General features: G+C 40.6%; 1 protein-coding gene across 8 annotated transcripts in view; it reads right to left on the bottom strand.

Moving 5' to 3' along the window:
* TSNARE1 (t-SNARE domain containing 1) overlaps positions 1 to 19,884 on the bottom strand; it is a 530,096-nt gene that overhangs the window by 41,011 nt on the left and 469,201 nt on the right. The gene's annotated exons all lie outside the window — the stretch shown is intronic.

The raw sequence follows: 19,884 nt of genomic DNA, 5'->3' as shown, positions 1-19,884 counted from the left end.
GACAACAACATCCTTTCCTCATAGGAGAGATGCTCCAGACTCTTAATCATCTTTGGGGCTCTTTGCTGGACTCTCTCCAGTATGTCCATGTCTCTCTTGTACTGAGGATCCCAGAACTGGACACCTCCCTTGACATGCTGGCAATACTTTAATGCAGCTGAGGATACCATTCGCTGCCTTTGCAGCAAGGTCCCATTGCTGGCTCACATTCAACTTGGTGTCCACAAGGACCCCCAGGCCCCTTTCCACCACACTGCTTTCCAGATAGCTTTTCCATTTTATAAGTAGGACTGGGTTTTCCTGAAAGGGCCAATATTTCCCTTAAGGGCATCCAGACCTTGGTTAAAAAGTAGGAAAGATGCAATACTTGAGTTACAGACTGGAAAAGGGCAGTAAGACAACCAAAATGTACAACCATGTGAGGACATCAAGCTGTGTGGAATGCATCTGATGGGTCTTAAACCAAGGTGGAAGACAATCGTGTGACAATCAACAGGATGGTTGGTTTACGGACATGGATCATTACCAACCCATAAAGTCAACATGTATTCATGACTTGTGAATCTCCAGCAGTGTATGTACAGTTTTGATTTACCAGTTTAAGAAAATGCATTTGACTAAGGATATCAAATCTTCTTGCACTCACAGTGGAAAATGACATTACATTTGAGATTATTCTTACAGGGACCCCATTAATATTATATAAACTTTGATAAATTTTAAACTATCACTTTGTGGCCTGAAGTTTCAGGGGTTTATTAGTGTGCATGAGCTCTCCCCACAAACCACATTAAACTGATAAAAATTTGTTTTTAACTCAAGTAATGCGGTCTATACTCAAAATTACATTGTTCCCAGTTTAAAGTACTGGCTGCATTAGCACACAGGAGACAGCAAGTCTAGCTGCTGGATAAGGTATTCAGTCATTTGAAGAAGATTATTAAACTATTTAGCCATTACTGATAATATGATTTACCATGCTATTATGGTCATTATTATCAGTATTTATGTTGCTCCTAGAAGTTTGAATCATGGAAAATGCGTCCACTGAACTGGACTCTACCTGAAAACACAATCTTTACCTCCAATATGTTCCCCAAGCCCCCTGGGACCACAGGTACTTCAGTGGAACACAGTAGGCTTTCTCAACTCCTAGAACTATTCCTAGCACAATTTTGGCCTGGGCTAGCTAGTACTGCCTAGAAGAACTCATAACTATGGCTGGATGGTAGCAAGGACCAAGGGCAATGGACCATTCCCTACATGGATATAGAAGCTCCATGCCAGCTGAGCCTTGACGTTGTTTGCTAGAATGGATGCCACAGAAGAGCTTTGCTCTTCCCAATCTAGGAGACAAAACCAGGAGACTATGTGCAAGGCAAAACAGAGATCTATTTATATTATTGACTTCACTGCCACATGACAGATTCTGCTGATGGCAGATATGGGTCTGTGATGTGCCTCAGAAGGGGCAACCCTGGCTTAGTAAAAATATCAGTCTTAAGAGTAGTATTAAAGCTAAACAAAGAAAGAAATATGTATGTTTGCATTGAGAGTAGTATACCTGCTATCCTTTATTTTTCCTTTTCCTTCCATTACCATAAAGTCCAGATGCCTTTTGCAAGCTGGGACTGCTAAGCAGGACTCAGCTGAATTCACCTGAGCTGGTGCAGGGTACTCATTTTGCAAGCTGGCTGATCACAGTGAACCCATTGCAATGGGCCCTTGAGATCCAGGGATACTTCAAAGGAAATGCATTGACATGGGGGAGAAGGATGGGAAGGAATTTGCATTTTAAATGTGACACTTCCATGAATGAATAATAAGGGATTTGTACGGCTGGCCACCAAGAATTAGAAAAACCCTCTTTATTGGTGCTACAGCTAATTCTTCAGGACTGTTTTCCAGTGATATTAACACAGAGTATCTTCCTGCAGAGGCTTTGTGCCACCAAAACGATTAAAAAGGTACGTCAGTTAAATAGGAAGCTACTCTAGGGAAGCTGGAGGCAAGAACTTAATCTTATGACGCTTGAAAGCTGCCAAAGTGGGTGGCTGGACTTCCACGTGAGGTATTCAGGCTTTCTTCGGAATGGACTGTACGGGAGAATATTATGAAAATTGGGCTGTCTCAATGAACATGATGTAGTTTTCACAGTATCTCTTTAAAATTGAAGTGTTGGGGTTTTTTGTTTTCATTTGGTTTGTTGTTTTTTTTTTTCTCTAAAGTTTCAATACTCAATGTGCAGCAGGTTAGGATACTCATCAGGAGTAACAGCAGCACCTCCTGTGTGCTTGGGCCCTACAACGCTGTGAGAGAAATGGGGGAATAGAGTAGCACATTCACTGCGGAGTTGTGTATCCTTCATGACTACTGGCCTCATTATTGTAAGCATTTTAATGACCTACAGGAGACAAGACCCCTTGCCATATATCATTTACAGCCCCTCAAATACACACTGACCGTCCGGCAAGCAACTCCCCTATGACACTGCATGTGCTGACAAACCGCAGTGATGAGCACAGCACAGGAACCCCATAGGAAATAAAAAAGACTTCTTGTTCCACTGAGCCTCATCCCTGCCTCTCAGGCAACTCCTCCCCTCAGTGGCCAAATTGTGTCCTAAAACTATGTTTAATTTGACAGAGAAAAGATTCATTCTCTCTTGTCATCATGGTAACAATAAAGGATGGATTCATCACTAAATCACATCTAACCAAGTGCAACCGGGTGTAGGAAATTCAGCTAGCACGGGATGGAAATGGAGGAGAGGTTACAGAAGAGCTAACCACCTGGGAACAAAACAGAGGGAGATGTGGCCCTGTGCTTAGCTCTAGTGTGGTGTTTCTCTGTGATACTGGGAAAATCGCTTAACTATGTGCTGCTGTTTCTTCAGTCACTAAAGCACAGTTAATATCATGTGCTTTCAAAAGTATTTGGAGATCTCCAGATGATAAATTGTGCTACAGAGGTAGACAGAACGCTACTCCTGTTGATTATTATTATTACAGGAAAAAAAGGACAGAACTAGGATTGTTTCCTCCTCTGTAGATTCCAGTATCATTTAGAAAGGAAAATAGAAAGCTATTTCTGGAATCATGCAAGGCATAAAATAAATAGCATAACTACTATCTCACATGAATATCAGAACTAGTTTGAAATTTAGATGATTAAAAAAGAAAGAATTATCAGAACACACAATACTCTGCTTCCAGTAGCTGAAAACAAGTTATATATGATGTCATTTAAGCGGCATTTAAGTAAAGTTCAAAGAAAGAGGTCTGAAGCATAAATAAGAATTTATTTTTAGACACCTTATTCTAATGTTTGCCTTATTTTTATCTTTCTAATATAGTGGAGAAAACAAAAACACTTTTCTGCAGAAGTACAATTTGCTTCTTGCGGGGCTGGGCTTCTGTTCATTATATTGAGCAGATAGTTTGTAGCTGTGAATCACATTACAATGAAAAAGGCAGCAGTCCTAGTTTCAAGTACAGACTCCCTGAATATGGAGCTGGATTCTGTAAAATATTTAAGCATTTTGTTAAGATATCTTGAAGACAGTTTAGTATGTACTAGAATATTGCTCCTACTCTCTGGTGTTTCAGCAAAGCCAAAAAGAAATGAACACAAAGCACTGGAACAGTTGGAACAAAGCATACCACAAATCTGAACTTCACACTGGCATGTTACAGGTATTTAAGGGCTATTTTAAAGTAATTATTAATTTTTGTTTACCTGCTATCCTGACTATAACACTAGGGCTAAGGAAAATGACCAATAGTTTGCAAATATCAATAAACTAGGTAGTCTTTTTTGTTAATCAATACCAAACTGTTCTCCAGCCTGCACCCATCACCAGTTTGTCCTGCTCTCCATTTTGTCCTAAGTTTTAGCAGTGAGCTCTTCCCAAAAGCCTGGGAGGAGCTATGATAGCTTTATGCTCTTCACCATCCTTACTGTCTAGTTAGGTCAGTTAGTGACAGTAAACACAAAAAGCTGAGTTAAGCCCCACGGTCCAGGTGGATCTTTTCTTCGACCTTGCGATGCTCTACTTTGTTTCTCTAAATGCTTCATGTGCTTTTTTCTCATCCATTTTCTTCATCATCCCTAAATATCTCCCATCAAAAATCAGGGTAGTGGACTGGATGGGTTTCTGCCCTTCCTTTCCGTTTTCTGAAGGACAGTTATCCAGGCTTGTGTACAGCCAATAGAACGGAGCAGGCAGCTCCCAAAGGTGTTTCATCCTCTAAGACAATATTAAAAGAGAGGCAAGACTGCTCAGCTTCTGGTGATACCTACAATTTTTTACTGCCTAGAGGTGAGTTCAGAGAGCTCACTTAGACTGAAAATCTAACATTTAGATGGATGAGTTAAAGAAGATGAATCTGCTTTTCTTCATTTGACTTCAGTCTGCCTCTTCTTTGGGAATCCTTACAGCTGGCTCACACAGAGATTTTTTGCATGAAATGAGGTATAAGAAAGAAAATCTGTTTATGTTAAACACCAGCACCTTCCTCACTCAGGGGTGAGTCACAATGAATATTTGACCCAGACACAACAGTGAAATCATTAGCGGAGGTTGTTGGTGGGGGGATATGTTTTCACCTGAAATTCCTTAGACAGTGAAAAATGTAACGGAGTGGAAAATAATGGAATGTTACTAAAACCAAAAGAAATTATCAACATGAAGACAGACGACCTACTGTAACACAACACAATCAATTACACAGCAGCCTCAATAGATGGGATCAGTGTGCTTTAAATACACACAGCTGAGTTCCTGGTATCGGGAAATTAGCAGATCAAATTAATCCCCAAACCCTTCTAGTGAAATTGTCACATATACACCACAGATATTTTTGCTTCATTTATCTAAACACATAATTTGAAGAGAGTGAGGTGCAAATAAAATCTCTTTGAGCTTGAAAAGTGAGAGCTTGGGAGCAACTGACATAATTGTGCTCCTCTAATAGCCTCCAGCAAGCTACTTAACCTCTTTATATCTTGGTTTTGCTGCCTTTAAAACAAGGATATTGATAGCTCTGCACCTCAGAGGGGTGCTCAGAGTGGTAAGTTAAGACCTGCTGGATGAAAGGCATGCAGGGTTTTTATTAACATCTGTATTATAATATCTTCAGTTCAGCACACTTACAGTCTTTTATGAAAGGAATGTGAGGTACATAACAGTGTTTAGCATTAAATGCTTCAATCTCTGTTCCTTCTAATGAGAACAGTACCTGGGTTCATGTTGAGCTCCAGAACTGACAAGCTGGGTTCACTTAATACCACCCTCCGTAATATCCTTTTATAAATCCTTTTTTTTTTTTTTTTACACTTGACTACATGCAATTCTACTGTCTACAGCTTGAGAATCAAGTCCTTGGTCTAAGCCTTTGTAATACCTGATAGCATATTTCTCATTATGTCCATAGTAATTTCAATTATTTTCCTTTGTCTAAGATTCCGTTACACTTTGATGCCTGTGGACATTTTAAGTAACTATCTATCTTTTTTATTAGCTGACTCAACACATGACAGAAGATTACTCTGTTCAGTTCTTCTCCTAAGGTCCTTTTATCAGCCAAAGTCCTTATATGCCCTCTCTTAATGTTACCATAGTATCTGCGGAGGTGGAAGCACTTGGTGAATTTGCCCTCAAAACATACCTTTGGGTTAGAGAAGATATTCATCCATTTTTAGCAGAAGAATTGACCCAAACAACATATATTTGAGACAGACAATTAGTTCAAACACCATTATCTAAATTTGGGGAAGAGGAACTAAGACAATAATGGACTGAAGTTTTTCCCATGAGAAAAGGCGTGTCAAAATCAAGAACTAAGCTGGGATCATCACTTCTCCATCTAGTTCGTTATCAGCCATCATATCACTCCTTCAGTACGAAGACTGAAAATAAAAATAAGTTTTGTGCATTCTGGAACATAATAGCTTAATCTTTTCTTGGGCTTTTCCTTCTATAGAAAGAGAAAGATTGAAGTACCTCAGCTGGGGCCGTTCTTCTTCAAGAACTATTCTCGCTTTTGTCAATGTCTGTGTCTCACACTGGAATAGCCAGCAATGCTGGCTGTCCTCCGTAATATCAGAGTAGTCAGATATATCAAATCTGTATTACCTGAAGATTTCCCTGGGATAGAACTGACATTCTCGGGCAGAACCCGCCACTTTCCTTCCATCCCTTTGCTGAACACCACCACTGCCAACACGCCTTTGAGAAACTTTACCACAAATCCACATCTACTTGCTGTCTTTCTATGTTTCAAACACCGGAGGTTTAGGCACAGTCTATCACAGCTATGTCAAAAGGCTTAGTGACCAAAGCTAAAAAAGCTCTACATCTTTTGTAGCAAGTTATGTGACACATCTTAGCTCAAGCTCCAGTCTTCCTTAGCAGAGTGTAATAGCGTGGGTACTTCCAGAGCCAAAACCACAGCAAAAGCCATATAATAATGTCTTAGAACCACAAGGGAACCACACAGGACCAAGAGAAGACCCAGAGTCAAGTGATATGAGATGTTACTCTGCACTACGGGATTATAGGGTATTCTTAAGCAACATGGACTTATAACTTGGCCTTGAGGCTAGAGATAATCTCTTGGTACATTTAAAATAAGCAATACACCTGAGGAACCTGAAGGTCTTGCTTGAGCTAGAGCCAGGGCTGTGAATGGAAAGCACATGGGTACTTAGATTCAAACATACTTCAGTCTGCTTTTCACTTGCATGGTAGGCAATTTTCCTTTCTGCATTCCTATCACATTGTGTTTTCATCTCTTTTTTTCCCCATGAAAAGCAACAGCAAACAAAGTTTGCATCTGAACGAAAATCCTCATTAATATTCTGAAAGAAGTAGGGTGTAATGTGACATTTCCAGAAGATCTTTCTCCCTCTGGAATTCATTTCTCCAGGAATTCAAGTCAAAATGTATAGAAAGAAACACATGTGCCCCTGTACTCAGCACTGGTGAGGCCGCACAGGCTCGAATACTGTGTTCAGTTTTGGGCCCCTCGCTACAAGAAGGACGTTGAGGTGCTGGAGCGTGTCCAGAGAAGGGCAACGAGGCTGGTGAGGGGTCTGGAGAACAAGTCTTATGAGGAGCGGCTGAGGGATCTGGGGTTGTTCAGCCTGGAGAAAAGGAGGCTGAGGGGAGACCTCATCGCTCTCTACAACTCCCTGAAAGGAGGTTGTAGCGAGGTGGGTGTCGGTCTCTTCTCCCAAGTAACTAGCGATAGGACGAGAGGAAATGGCCTCAAGTTGCGCCAGGGGAGGTTTAGATTGGATGTAAGGAAAAATTTCTTTGCTGAAAGAGTGTTTAAACATTGGACCAGGCTGCCCAGGGAAGTGGTTGAGTCCCCATTCCTGGAAGTATTTAAAAGACGTGTAGGTGAGGCACTTAGGGACATGGTTTAGTGGGCATGGTGGTGTTGGGTTGATGGTTGGATTCGATGATCTTAGAGGTCTTTTCCAACCTTAATGATTCTATGATTCTATAAACTCCTATGAGTGTCTCTTCCTTTAAAAGAAAAAAGGAGGAAAAAAAAAAAAACACATAAAAAATCCCCAAACCCTCGAACAATCCCCTTCACAATCAAAGCCTTCAATTCCTTCTGAAATAACATCCTCACCTGAAAAATGGGCTCAATGATAGGACTGTTTCTGCTGTCTCAGGTTCTGGGTATTTTGAGTTAAAAAAATATATGCTGAAACGAATATTAAGTCAGAGCAAGGCTTAATAATCTCACTAAATGCTAATGGAGTTTTAATGCTGTTTTCATTAACTTTGTGCCCTTTCATATAAAGCTGGAGGTCTACTCAATGATAAGAAAAGCCCACCGATATAGTCGTATGAATGGATGCTAAATGCAAATTCTGGAAGCACTGGGCAATGCTCACAGCAGGGCTTTGACAGGATAAAGATTTTATGGAGTGTCATATCAGGACTTGTTGAATAAGCTGAATGTCAAGAGTAAAAGCAACTGCAGGAAAAAAATGAAAGTAAGATCATCTCTGAAGTGATGCTTTTTTTTTTTTTGTTGGAAACTGCAATTAAAAAAATTAACTTTCCTCTATAAGTAGCTAAAAACCCAATAGGAAGCTCATCAAAAGGAGGTTTAAAAAGAAAAAATATATCTGACAGAGAGCAAAACCCTGCCTTTCACTGGAAAGCCAGAGACAGGCTGAGAAAATATTTCTGGCAGGCCTAAACTTTTCCAACACATTTCAGCAGGAGATTTGGTTATCTGAGTTGCAGCATCAAGCCTAATACTTTGGCTGGGGTTTTTTGGGGGGGATTTGGGTTGTGAAGTACTTGTCAGTAGGCTGGGAGGGAGGGAGAACTCTCATGAACAGGATAGCCTGACAAAAACAAAGTATTCCCTACATGGAAGTGCAGATATAAGAGGGCAAGAACACGGTTTTTATTCCCAGTTCACTCACAGGCTCACTCTGTTTTTCTGATTCACCAAAGTCCCTGCAATGAAACATGCACCTGAAACTCAGGAGCAGCTTCACCGGTTCCTACAAGACAGGAAGGTTACACCTGCTAAGCATTAACCATGTGCTCAAAGCTCTGCTTGAGCTCTTCCTCTCCTAAATGTTTTTTTTCCCTGTCTGTGAATACAGGTGGGTCATTACACGCATTTCTGTATGCACTGCCCAACACCACAGAAAAAGCTCTCTCACCATGAATGTTAAAACCAGCATTACCCTCACTGATCTCAGCTATCATCTCTCTATACAGAGAGAAACATCTCAAGAATGCAAGTTCTCCAACATTAACGTGAGTGTTAAAGACAGAAAAGGGTGAGTTAACTTGTGCTTGTGGTTAATTTTCACCAGTGGTGAGAATGAAGATTCCCATTACCTGCTTGACCTAAATACCTAGTTTTCAGAACGGCTGAGGTGATGTAAGTTCATACTTTGCCATGTTTTGTAGTAACTGCACACTAAATTCGGGTTCATTGCTCAGACTCTCTGCAGTGAGAAACCGTGAGAAACCACAATGGCTTCTTTGTTCTTTTGGGAAGGCTATCACTAGCCTTTTCCTTGGATGCCCAAAATGCCTCAGATAGGAGCCAGACCACCCACTGAATCAGCATAACTTACTGTAAAGATGTGAGCAAGTTAATCCAATGGGATAACTCAACAGCAAGGAAACAGTGAACACAAGTTCAACCGTGTGGATTGTTGACACTCAGTAGGTAAATTAAACTCATCATAAGAAGTTAACATTGACTCCTATCCTATCTAGGCAAATAAAATGCCCTGCATTATTACAGGAATTCCCTATGGCTACTCAGTTTGGAGCTGCTCCTCAATCACTTCAGGCAGGTTGTATGAGCTCATTTGGCTATGCAAATGGTTTTTATCTACTGGAAAGTAGGATAGATACTTTCCTGTCTTTCCTGAGAAAGTCAGGAGGGTTATTGACAGAAAACAGAGTGGCAAATTCAATTACCCAGAAACTCAGGAGGTGTCAGGGATTCTGGAAAAGACTAAGCATCCTAGGGACGGACATGAGAATAAGCTGCAGGAACCAAAGCAAGGGAAGGTATGTGGATTAATCTGTCAGTATCACCTTTCCCCACAACTTGTGGTTGTTGCTGGCTTCATCATCTTCACATCTTCCTTCCCATGACTGTCCCTTTGTGGGAAGCAAGGGCAAATGAAACACATTTGTGTTTCATTTCAAGCTACAAAGAAGCAAGATGCGAGAAAGGGAGAATCCAGCCAGGGATCTGGAGACATATATGGTGCACAGGTAGTTCTCATACAGAACTCTGCTAGCACATGGGCTTTTGCACGATCTTAATTTTCAGCTCTGGGATGAAGCAAACCAAATTGTCAGCCCTGGGATGAACCGCCAGCCCAGCCCAAGTCTCAGGAACAGCTGGGGAGGCAATGCCAGCTACCGCCTGCAAGCCATGTGCTGTGCATGGTGTGTGCATTTTGATCATACTGAAACATTATGTTGCTTACAGGACAAAAAAAGATTGGTCAGCTCCTGCTGAAACAACAGACCCACATATTCTGGATCTCTGCTACAAGGAAAAAGTGTGTATCAGGGCTGCCAGATGAGTTAATGTCAGATGCAGCACCAGCCTGCAAGTGCTTTTATCTTCTACTTTGGTTAATATCAGCTGAAATGTTTCCAAATTCTTCCCCTGTATAAAACTCTGGAGCCTAGAAGCAGTGTGTTTTCTGCAAAAGACTTGCAGTTGGCATGTATAACCCTTATCAGTCCAGCCCACATTAAGTCCAGTCCATGCACAGTCACAGCAAACACCCATACTGATATTTCAATGCATCTCTACCTCCAGATCATGTTTCAGATCATTTTCATTTTGCTAAATCCAAATGGCACTTCCAGTTGTGGCTGACAATTCAGCTCAGAATTAAGGCACCCGTTTCAGGCATCAGCATGGCTCTGTCTCCATGTGTGGTGGGTGTGGAAGCTCCACTTATAGTCATTGGATACCCAGACAATACAGTCTGTGAAGCCCACATAGCTAATTTCTCCACAATAGACCTCTAGGGCTCAATTCAGTTCCCTGCAGACAACCATCTCATGCCAGTTGAGACTTGCTAGGGTATACAAGACACCTGTGTGGGACTAGGAGCTATGACAAGTGACACCCATGCCCTTCTGGACTGACAACTGGGATCCAGGTGACATAGCCTTGGGAAACTCAAATGACAATAGCCACATATGTGTGGACAAGTACACTGATCCCTTTGAAGCGGGCAGATGAATTGCTGTTTAGGCTTCGTTGTCCAGATCTCCACTGGCTCTAAGGGGAGTTCAGAATACTTGGCTTTCATGGGGGTGTATTGACACCCAAATACCTGTCTTAATCTTGAGTTTCAGTTTCACAGAGGATGAGAGAAGTGGTAGAGTGAACTGGAAGATAGAAATCTGCTTTCCTGGCTACTCAGGAGCTTTTGTCTATTGTGTCTGTATGCACTAAGATCTTACCAGAAAAAAAGGATTATATGGACTCACAGTGAGATTTTCTGTTCCCATGGAAGTAAGCTCATTAACTTCCTGGGTGTTTAGACAAAAGCAGCCCTCGTGACCACGCATTACAAATACTACAAACAAAAAGAATGGCCATCTCTTTGATTTATAAAAATGTTTCCAAAGAAAAAGGAAAACATTCAGGGCTTAATCACAACAACAGAAAGTAATCTTAAAGTCCTTTGTTTGTATTAAGCAATTAAAACCAATAGTATCCAATTTGCAAGATATTTCATTGTGAAACTAGACTGTTTTCAGAGGTACTGATGCACATATGAACAGAAAAACACATACACCAAATAGACACACAAATGCATGCCCATAATGCTAAAGACTGTCAGTACTTTGTCCTTCAGCTGCAAGAAAATGGAAGAGAAGGCTGGCTGCTGATTAACCTCATGCTCTTTCATTCCTCTTCATAACTGAAGCAATCACTACTTTTATTCCTGACTGCAAGTGTTCTTGTGAGCTTGTTCCACCCACCCAAGTTCAGGGTTTTTTTTTTCCTGTTGCTAAGTACCCCAGCTTTTGGGTGCATGTGTGTGCACATACATGTCTATGTATGCTTTAGCAAAGAATGAATGTGTTGACTTTACCAAAATGAAATTGTCACAACAGAAAATTGTATTGAAATTACCACTTGAACACAGCATGAAAAAACAAAGATGTCAGCAGGTTATAAAATTCAGTATACCCACAAATTTAGAAAAAAAAGAAGTGTCCTAAGATGCCTACTTTTCCTCGCCTACATTTGTCAACTGTTGAATGAGACTCAAATTTTGCTGTATCCCTGTGCAAATGAATGACAGAAATGACTGTGCCTTTGAGTACCCCTGAATACTGTCACATTGGTTTCTCTAATCCCACAAGAAGGGAGGAAAACGGTTGAGTACCGCTCATAGTATTCCTTCTGGCTTTAGACTTACATGGTTAGATGGGAGTTCAAACCCAGATCTTGCCTTAAACCCAAATAAAGATTTGAACCAGGGATTTCTACCGTAAGTCAGGAGGGTATGGGACATGCAGAAAGGGTCGCAGTTTCATCTGTTTTGTAGTTGCTTCACTGTTTCAAATGTGTAAATGACTGCTGAGACAGACATTAAACAAGCAGGGTTCCACCGCTTGATAGCAAAGACACAGGAATGAGAGGCAGTGTGCTCCAACTCTGGTCTTTTAATCAATAAATACTTAAGTATTCATTGAAAATGGAAAAGGCGTAAGAAAAAGAAATAGACAGATTCCTCCTTCTCCCCCATGTCTGAGCTGATGTGGGTGTTCCCTTTACCAAGTTGTGTATCAGTCTCTCTCTGAGATAATTTGATTAGATTTAATGTAAAGCTGTTCTTTAGCTTCTCTTCATGTCAAAAACAAGAATGCATTAGAGATGGAGAATGTTCCCTTGTGCTCTGTTGGAAAACCTCAGCCATAAAACACCTGTCTGTGGCAATGCAGTACCTATGGAGCCCGTATCTGCCATGGATAAGCCAGGTACGCTCTGGCTCAGTGAGATACTGAGCAAAGGGCAGGAGAAAACTCAGTATTATAACAGCTTGTTACAAACAGCAACAAAAGAATATATAGCTCAAATCCAGGCTGGAAAATTGGCTCTCCAGACTGGTGAGTTTAACTGTATGATAAACTACTGTGATACGCTTTGATTATATTAAACAATATACTATACTTTAATAGTTCTAGAACTTATTTTAAAGAATTTTACTAATATGATTACACTATCAATAAAATAAAATAAATAATCCAAACCAAAACTACCCACATTCCTTTTTACTCCCATGGTACAGCTTTTTATGTGTAAATCAGACTTATTCTGGGCTTCAAGGCACTCACTGAATCAAGTTACTGAAATTTTTGATCACACGTATACACTAAGAGAAATCTCTGTCCATAAAGCAAGGTGAACTTCCAGCGTGCTGGATCAAGAGATCAGAGATCGTACTGACTGGCCCTTTTGACCCAGGAAAAGCATATGTAACTGAATATGTGTCTGACTGAAGATTAACATCTGCTACTGCCCAGCAAAACTGTTGATTAAAAGCCATCACTCGGTAGTTCACAGTAAACACAGTGGCAAATTATCTAGGACCAAAGAAGAAAATCAGAAACTATTGCTAGCAGTAGATGGCAGAGAGACATAAAAACCAGAGGAAAAAATGGCTATTAAAATATATTTTATACTTATAAAATTAGCCTTAATGAACTATAAAATAAATAAGCCTTAATGAACTATAGCAGCCACTTACAATTATTTCTGTACTAATAAGCTTGGAGAATATATTTGCCATATACTGGTCATTAGCAAGATATCCTTTGGAATATATAATTCAATAAAGGAGAAGTTGCTACAAATTAAAGGGCTTCCAGGAAATTTGTGTGTCTGTTACCCCACAGCAATATTTGAGTGTCAAAAGATAAAATTTCCTAGGCCAATAAATATCCAAATTTGCTCATACAAGCTGAAATGCAGGTTTTATAGCTTCTCTCTTGCATTAAATTTCTCCTCTCTAGTCTTTTTAATGCTGTGTTCTGGAAAAAATGTAAATAAGTATTGGTCATTGGGATCTGCCTTGTACAGAACATTTACTAGAAATCCTTAACTGCATGTTGTAAACATAATACAAATGGTAGTTGTAAAACTAGAACAATTTTCTTCAAAATAATCAACAAGAATGTTCCTTCACATAGCAAACTCTTACAAGGCACAGTACTAGACATCAAAAAAACAATTCTTGCAGGAACTGAAATAGAGGAAATTCCACTTTTGCATAAGAAAGAAACTCTTTTTCACCATGAGAGTGGTCAAACACTGGAATAGGTTGCTCAAAGAGTTTGTGGAGTCTCCATCCTCAGAGGTGCTCAAGACCTGACCAGGCACAGTCCCGAGCATCTGACTCTGCTTTGAGCAGGGGCTTGGGTCAGATGAGCTCTGGAGGTCCCTGACAACCTCAACCATTCTGTGATTCTGCAAGGCACTTGCAGAAGTTTGGCTTTTATTTAGGTAAGGAGATGTACAACCAAAAATCAAAGTGCAACGCAGATAGTTATCATCAGAGCCTAAAATTGGGTAGGCTTTCTTCTACCCCCATTTCAAAAATCCCTCCAATCCAAAGCTGTGAAGAGGGTGCTCAAGATATTGCTGTTGCATGGCTCTTCTTCTGTAAGCACTCTAGAACTCTCAAACTTTAAGAAGAAAAAAGCAAATGCCTTTAAAATATTCCACAGACGATATGGCTTTTTTTATCTAAAGACTAGGCAGACAATCAAAAGGGATCAAATTACTGCTGTTTAATGAGTTACTGCTTGTCAGCTGAGAGGCAGCAATGGACGGAATGTTATTCTTAGCACATTTTGATGACATGACATCAAAACTAATGCATTTTACTCTGCACTCTCAGCAGGCTGTACATGGACAGCAATAACAGTTCAGCTAACAAGAGGTAATTCAATCAACGACAGTAATGTGAAAATTGAAGTGATCTACCTCCACTCCGCCTTGTGCATCATTTCAGTGGCAAGAAACTTTGCCCGCCTTCTGAGTTGGGATGATAAGATTCATTTGAGATGCATAGTTGTAAATACGGTGTCTCTTTGTACAAGCCCTCAACATAGTAATTCCTGATGACCTACTTGTGAGAGAAATGAAATGGTTTATGCTCTATATAGCAAAGTCATTCCACAATGTAATGTAAAAGTCCCATTTCAGTGTTAAAATATGTCTATTAATTGAGGAATTAATAATCTGTCAAAGGTTAAGCAACTTCCTTATCAAACTCAGAAGTAAAAAAGCCATCTCTCCAGCAGTTTTTTAGGAAATAAAGACAGTTATCTCTTTAATGACTAATAAAGTCAAAAGGCTCCTTTTCCAGATACATCTGAAAAGCCTGTTTTGAAAGCTGAAACATATTCTGTAAATGAAAGGTTGTTGTGAAACAGATTCCGACTCCTATTAAAGCCTAATGAAACTACAAGGGATATTTCAGAAAATTCACTAAGTACAGTGGAATTATATTTCTCTTTTTAAAGTTGGTTTGAGAATCTCACATCAGAGAGATAAAGGCAATTAGGAGTTTATTATTTATATATTGAACAGACTATATATTATCAAAACGTGGATATTTCTAAGATCTACCCAAGGAGGTGGAGAGCTAATAAAGATATGATAACCACTACATTACAACTCAGTCAGGTCTGAAGTAATGTGGGATTTTTAGATTTTTTATTATTATTATTTTCATGTTAATGAAGGCCTAGGAAGAAAAGGAGGCCACAGAAACAGCCTTGAATAAGCCCTCTACCCTTCGTCTGATTTCACTCTCAGGCTTAAAGAATACCTCCCAGATCATTACAGTTGCTTGGAGAGAGTAACTTGGTTGCAAAGGAGAACATAACAAGGTACAGCACATCATGGGATGAGGCCATCTTCCAACTACGTTGACCACCACCGGGGCTTCAGTGGAGATTGCTGGGATAAAGCACAGCACTTCAGTGAGTGTATTTTATCACTTGTAATGATTTTCCTATGACATTGAGATGCTAACCAACCTGTTGAACATCAAGTTGTTTAGGCTGCAGTTCCCCAAGACAGAACTTGAATTTTTGGCACTGAAGAGACAGAACAATCTTCCCATCTACATTACTGCATGTGACCCCTCTGAGAGGCACAACTAACACCAAACACACTGTCCCCTCTAAACACATCTTCATGAAGAGGTAATTACAGATGTACTGCTCTTCTAAGAGTCTTTCCTGCTTGGACACTAGTTTCTCTAGCTAAACTGGCAAAATATTTCTTCTTTAACACACTGTTACCAAAGAAAACCTCCTGTGCTGGTTTTTAGGTTTTCCTCCAGAGAACGCCGATCCAAAATTACTTTGCTTTGACACCACCACCAAGGATAATAGTCATGTAACACTTCCAAGCAGCTTGTATACCAATGAGAACCATATCCTGTCATTTAGTGAATGGCACTGACAAACTATGTGCTGCCCTATTCCCAAGAAAACCTATGAGACTCTGTGGTGGGTTGACTTTGGCTGGATGCCAGGTGCTCACTAAGCCACTCTATCATTCCCCTCCTCAGCAGCACGGGGCGGGGAGAAAATAAGATGGAAAAAAACTTGTGGGTGAAGATAAAGGCAGTTTAATAAATCAAAAGCAAAGGCCATGCACGGAAGGAAAGGCAAACAAAAGCTTTATTCTCTACTTCCCATTAGCAGGCGATGTCCAGCCACTTCCTGGGAAGTAGGGCATCAATACGCGTAGTGGTTGCTGCAGAAGACAAACATCGTAATAATGAATGTCCCTCCCCCCTCCTCCTTTCTCTTAGCTTTTATTGCTGAGCAGATGTCATGTCTTTTGGAATATCCCTTTGGTCAGTTTGGGTCAGCTGTCCTGGCCATGTCCTCTCCCAAGATCTTGCCCACTCCCAGCCTACTGGCCTTTGGGGGTCGGGGGGAATGTTGGAGAGACAGCCTTGATGCTGTGCGAGCACTGCTCAGCAGTAGCCAAAACACTGGTGTATTATCAACATGTTTCTAGCTACCAATACAAAGCACAGCACGATGAGGGCTGCTATGGGGAAAATTAACTCCACCTCAGCCAGACCCAATACCGACTCCCTGTCTTAGGAGACAATTTTTTTTCACATTTACATCTCAAGAACACAGATAGGTAGAGTACCTAAGTGTATCAAAACCTGATGTCCTCAAAGCTTCTATATACTACTACTGTGTGCATGTCCACAGAAGGGGAAAAGCAACATATAGATTCTGTCTTTGCTACTGATTTTGGAGGTAGAACATTGCCATAATTCCAGTGGCTGTGTTGTTCCAGTAGAAAAACAAGTTTGTCAAGATTGGATTTCTAAGTTACTTCAGGAGAATAGACAAAGAACAGTAACAGTACTTTAATATTATGAGTAGGGAAAGTGAAGATCTGTCTACTATTTGCCAGCATCAGAGACTTATTTTTCAAACTTTCTCTTATGTATACAAAAGCTTTAAAATATCACAGAACCAGATGAGACTGAAATGTTGATGAAACATACAGGATTTGTGGCTTTTGTTGGATCAATACATGCTAGCACAGCACGGCCACTCAGGGCCTTCTGGTCCCGCACACACCAAGCTCTGCACTCAGCGGCAGCAACCTCACCCATCTTCCCATCATCCCCAGGTCAGGAAGAATTGCTCTCCAGAGAAGAATAAGCTGTTTTAACCTTATCAAAAAGAACCACACACCTTCCTAAACTGACTTCACTGAAAGTCCACTCACCCCAGAGCCAAGGGGCACCAGGATGAACAATGGACTCCCTTGGGCTGCTCTGCTATGTTCTTGTCACTCTCACATCAAAATCTCACTGTATTTTGGGGGCTCAATGAGACAGATAATTCAAGCATTGCCAACTGAAAATGTCAGTTAACAGTGGTGAAGTGACGTTGACAGCAGTTTATAAATCTATGTTACTTTTATAAAGAGCCTAATCCTCCCTTCTCCTGGGGGCTACTGATTTATGCCTCAGAGTACCCTCCTGAGCCATTAATCATACTGCAAATGTCAACTGCTCCCTCCACCTGACATCACTGCTCCTAAGGAAATGAGACTATCCATAGGGAAGAGGACACTTGCCACTGACTCATTCAAAGATTTTAGACATACACTTATGACAATCTTTTCCAAGCTGGAACCTAAATTTTAGGCACCTAAAGCCATATTTAGGCAGTTAAAGGAATGACTGGTGCTATCCACAATTCTAGCTGATGTTTCTTCTTCTTTTCATATGGTCTTTCCTGTGAATAACACAGTATATGAGGCCAGAGAAACCATTGGTCTGAATCAGTATGGTCATTTTTGTGTTGTTTCTAGCAGTTCAAACTGAATGCACTGAAGAGCAGCCTCTTCTGTCAGGTCGTTAGAGGTGTGTCATCATGGCTAAAGTTTAAAGGCATTACAAAGCATAAATAATTAATGTTTGCAGATTGCTCTGGGAAGCTCAGATCAAAGACTTGCCATCCATCTGAAGGGTCAGCACTGTGCACAGCCACTCAGTGGGAGTACTCCATTTTCCTACCCGTTCCAAAGAAACTGTAGAAACCTGAGATGGAACAAAGAAAGCTGCTGACTGCTCGAAAGTCCTACTGACTTTAGATTCAAATCAATGAATTCAAGTTACTATCATTAATTGAGCTGCAGGAACTGTCTACATGTGGACTCTCAAGCTAAGGCAAAGGCAACATAATACATCCTCGCTTAGCTCTCTTTCACAGTAGAATTAATGACCTGGCATCATGTGATGCTTATAAAGACCAAAGATCATGCAGATGGGCAACAATCAAGGTCAGCCTGAAATGCATTCAACCACAGTAACCTGATCCGTGATATCCCATCAAAACATTCATCTGTTTGAAGGTTTGGAAGAGGTGTGTATAATTGATGAAAACTCAGAGAACTTCTTAGAAATAAATCTATGTTTTTACTGGTACTTCTGCCAGTTACTTTGAAGGATCTTTTGCATAAAGCAGACTCTTTTCTCTCAAAATTTCATTTTCTACTGGTAATCATTTCTCTGTTCTACCTGCCTATATCTCAGATTTTAACTGTCTGTCAGGGAAATAATTTAGCTAAGAGAAGTGCAGATATGGCCATTGGAACAGGAAAGTCTTCAAGAATGTAAATGCAACCTTAATTTAAGAAATCGGGTGAAATCTTAAAACCAGACCTATTATATATTGATCACTGAAAATTCAGATCTCATTTTTGACTTATTTAAATTTGAAGCACGAAAGTTACTGCAGAATCAGTATGTACCTCAGTCTTCCTGCCAGAGCAAAAATTGAGCAAGGATGCCAGGATCCGAGCAATTAATTATAGGCTAAAAGACAAGAATCAAATCAACAAGAATTGACACCAGACTATAAATGTAGGAACCTTTTCAAAATAATAGGAAACAGGGAGAAAAAAAAAAAAAGATATCACAGAGTTATTGATTCCTGATTGTGCTGCAGAGCAAACATGGGAGCAATGCCACAGCCAGAGCAGGGGGGTGAATTATTTTAGAATTTGAATGACAGCTGTCAAAAAAGTTATGACCCTTTCAGGTCTTGAGAGACTGAAACAAGCTTGAAAACTGAGCCACTCACATAGTTATTAAGCCATATATAGATGTGTGGTAAAAACAGAGACACTAAGTAAAGCCAGCCCCGTGATATCAATTGAAAAGGCAAAAACAATACCATGAAACAAACCTGTCTATGTTTTGCCCTAATTTACGATGTTCTTTAGGTTGAATTATTGCCCTGTTCAACACTGAGTAGAAAATGCTGTGCTCTTACTACCTGACATTGCCAGGCAAGAGATGCACCAGGCAAATGTCAGAATTTCTATTGCGAGTGTCAGAAGAGGGTGCCCAGACTTGTCTCCTGCTGGGAAGGAACGACAGAACCGTAAATGCCAAGTACCACAATGCCACTTGTCAATCTTTCCCTCTCTGCCACCTACAGCCCTCATGAGCCCGACAGATACGGGCTCTGATTGCATTGGTTGGTGGGTTATTGATGTGCCCCGCCTTGGAAGAACTTCCTCGTGGCTCCACATGGTACTTCATGCCCTACCTGGATGTCTACTGCTATGAGGGAAAGGTGCGCTATTAATGACATCAGAAGGGGCTGAGGCTTACCTAGCAAAATCCCATTTTGCAGAAAGCTATTCTGCTGTCCTGGTTTCAAACTTGGAGATTTAAAACTGAGATTTAATCCCCTAAACCAGATTGCATGAAGGCACATTCCTCTGCTCCTCCAAATACACGCAGTCACTACAAGTACAGGTTTTATGA

Source organism: Aptenodytes patagonicus, chromosome 2 (genome assembly GCF_965638725.1).
Source record: "Aptenodytes patagonicus chromosome 2, bAptPat1.pri.cur, whole genome shotgun sequence".
Lineage (NCBI taxonomy): Eukaryota > Metazoa > Chordata > Aves > Sphenisciformes > Spheniscidae > Aptenodytes > Aptenodytes patagonicus.
The sequence above is the reverse complement of the archived record's forward strand: the minus strand, read 5'-3'. Positions and strand labels throughout refer to the sequence as shown.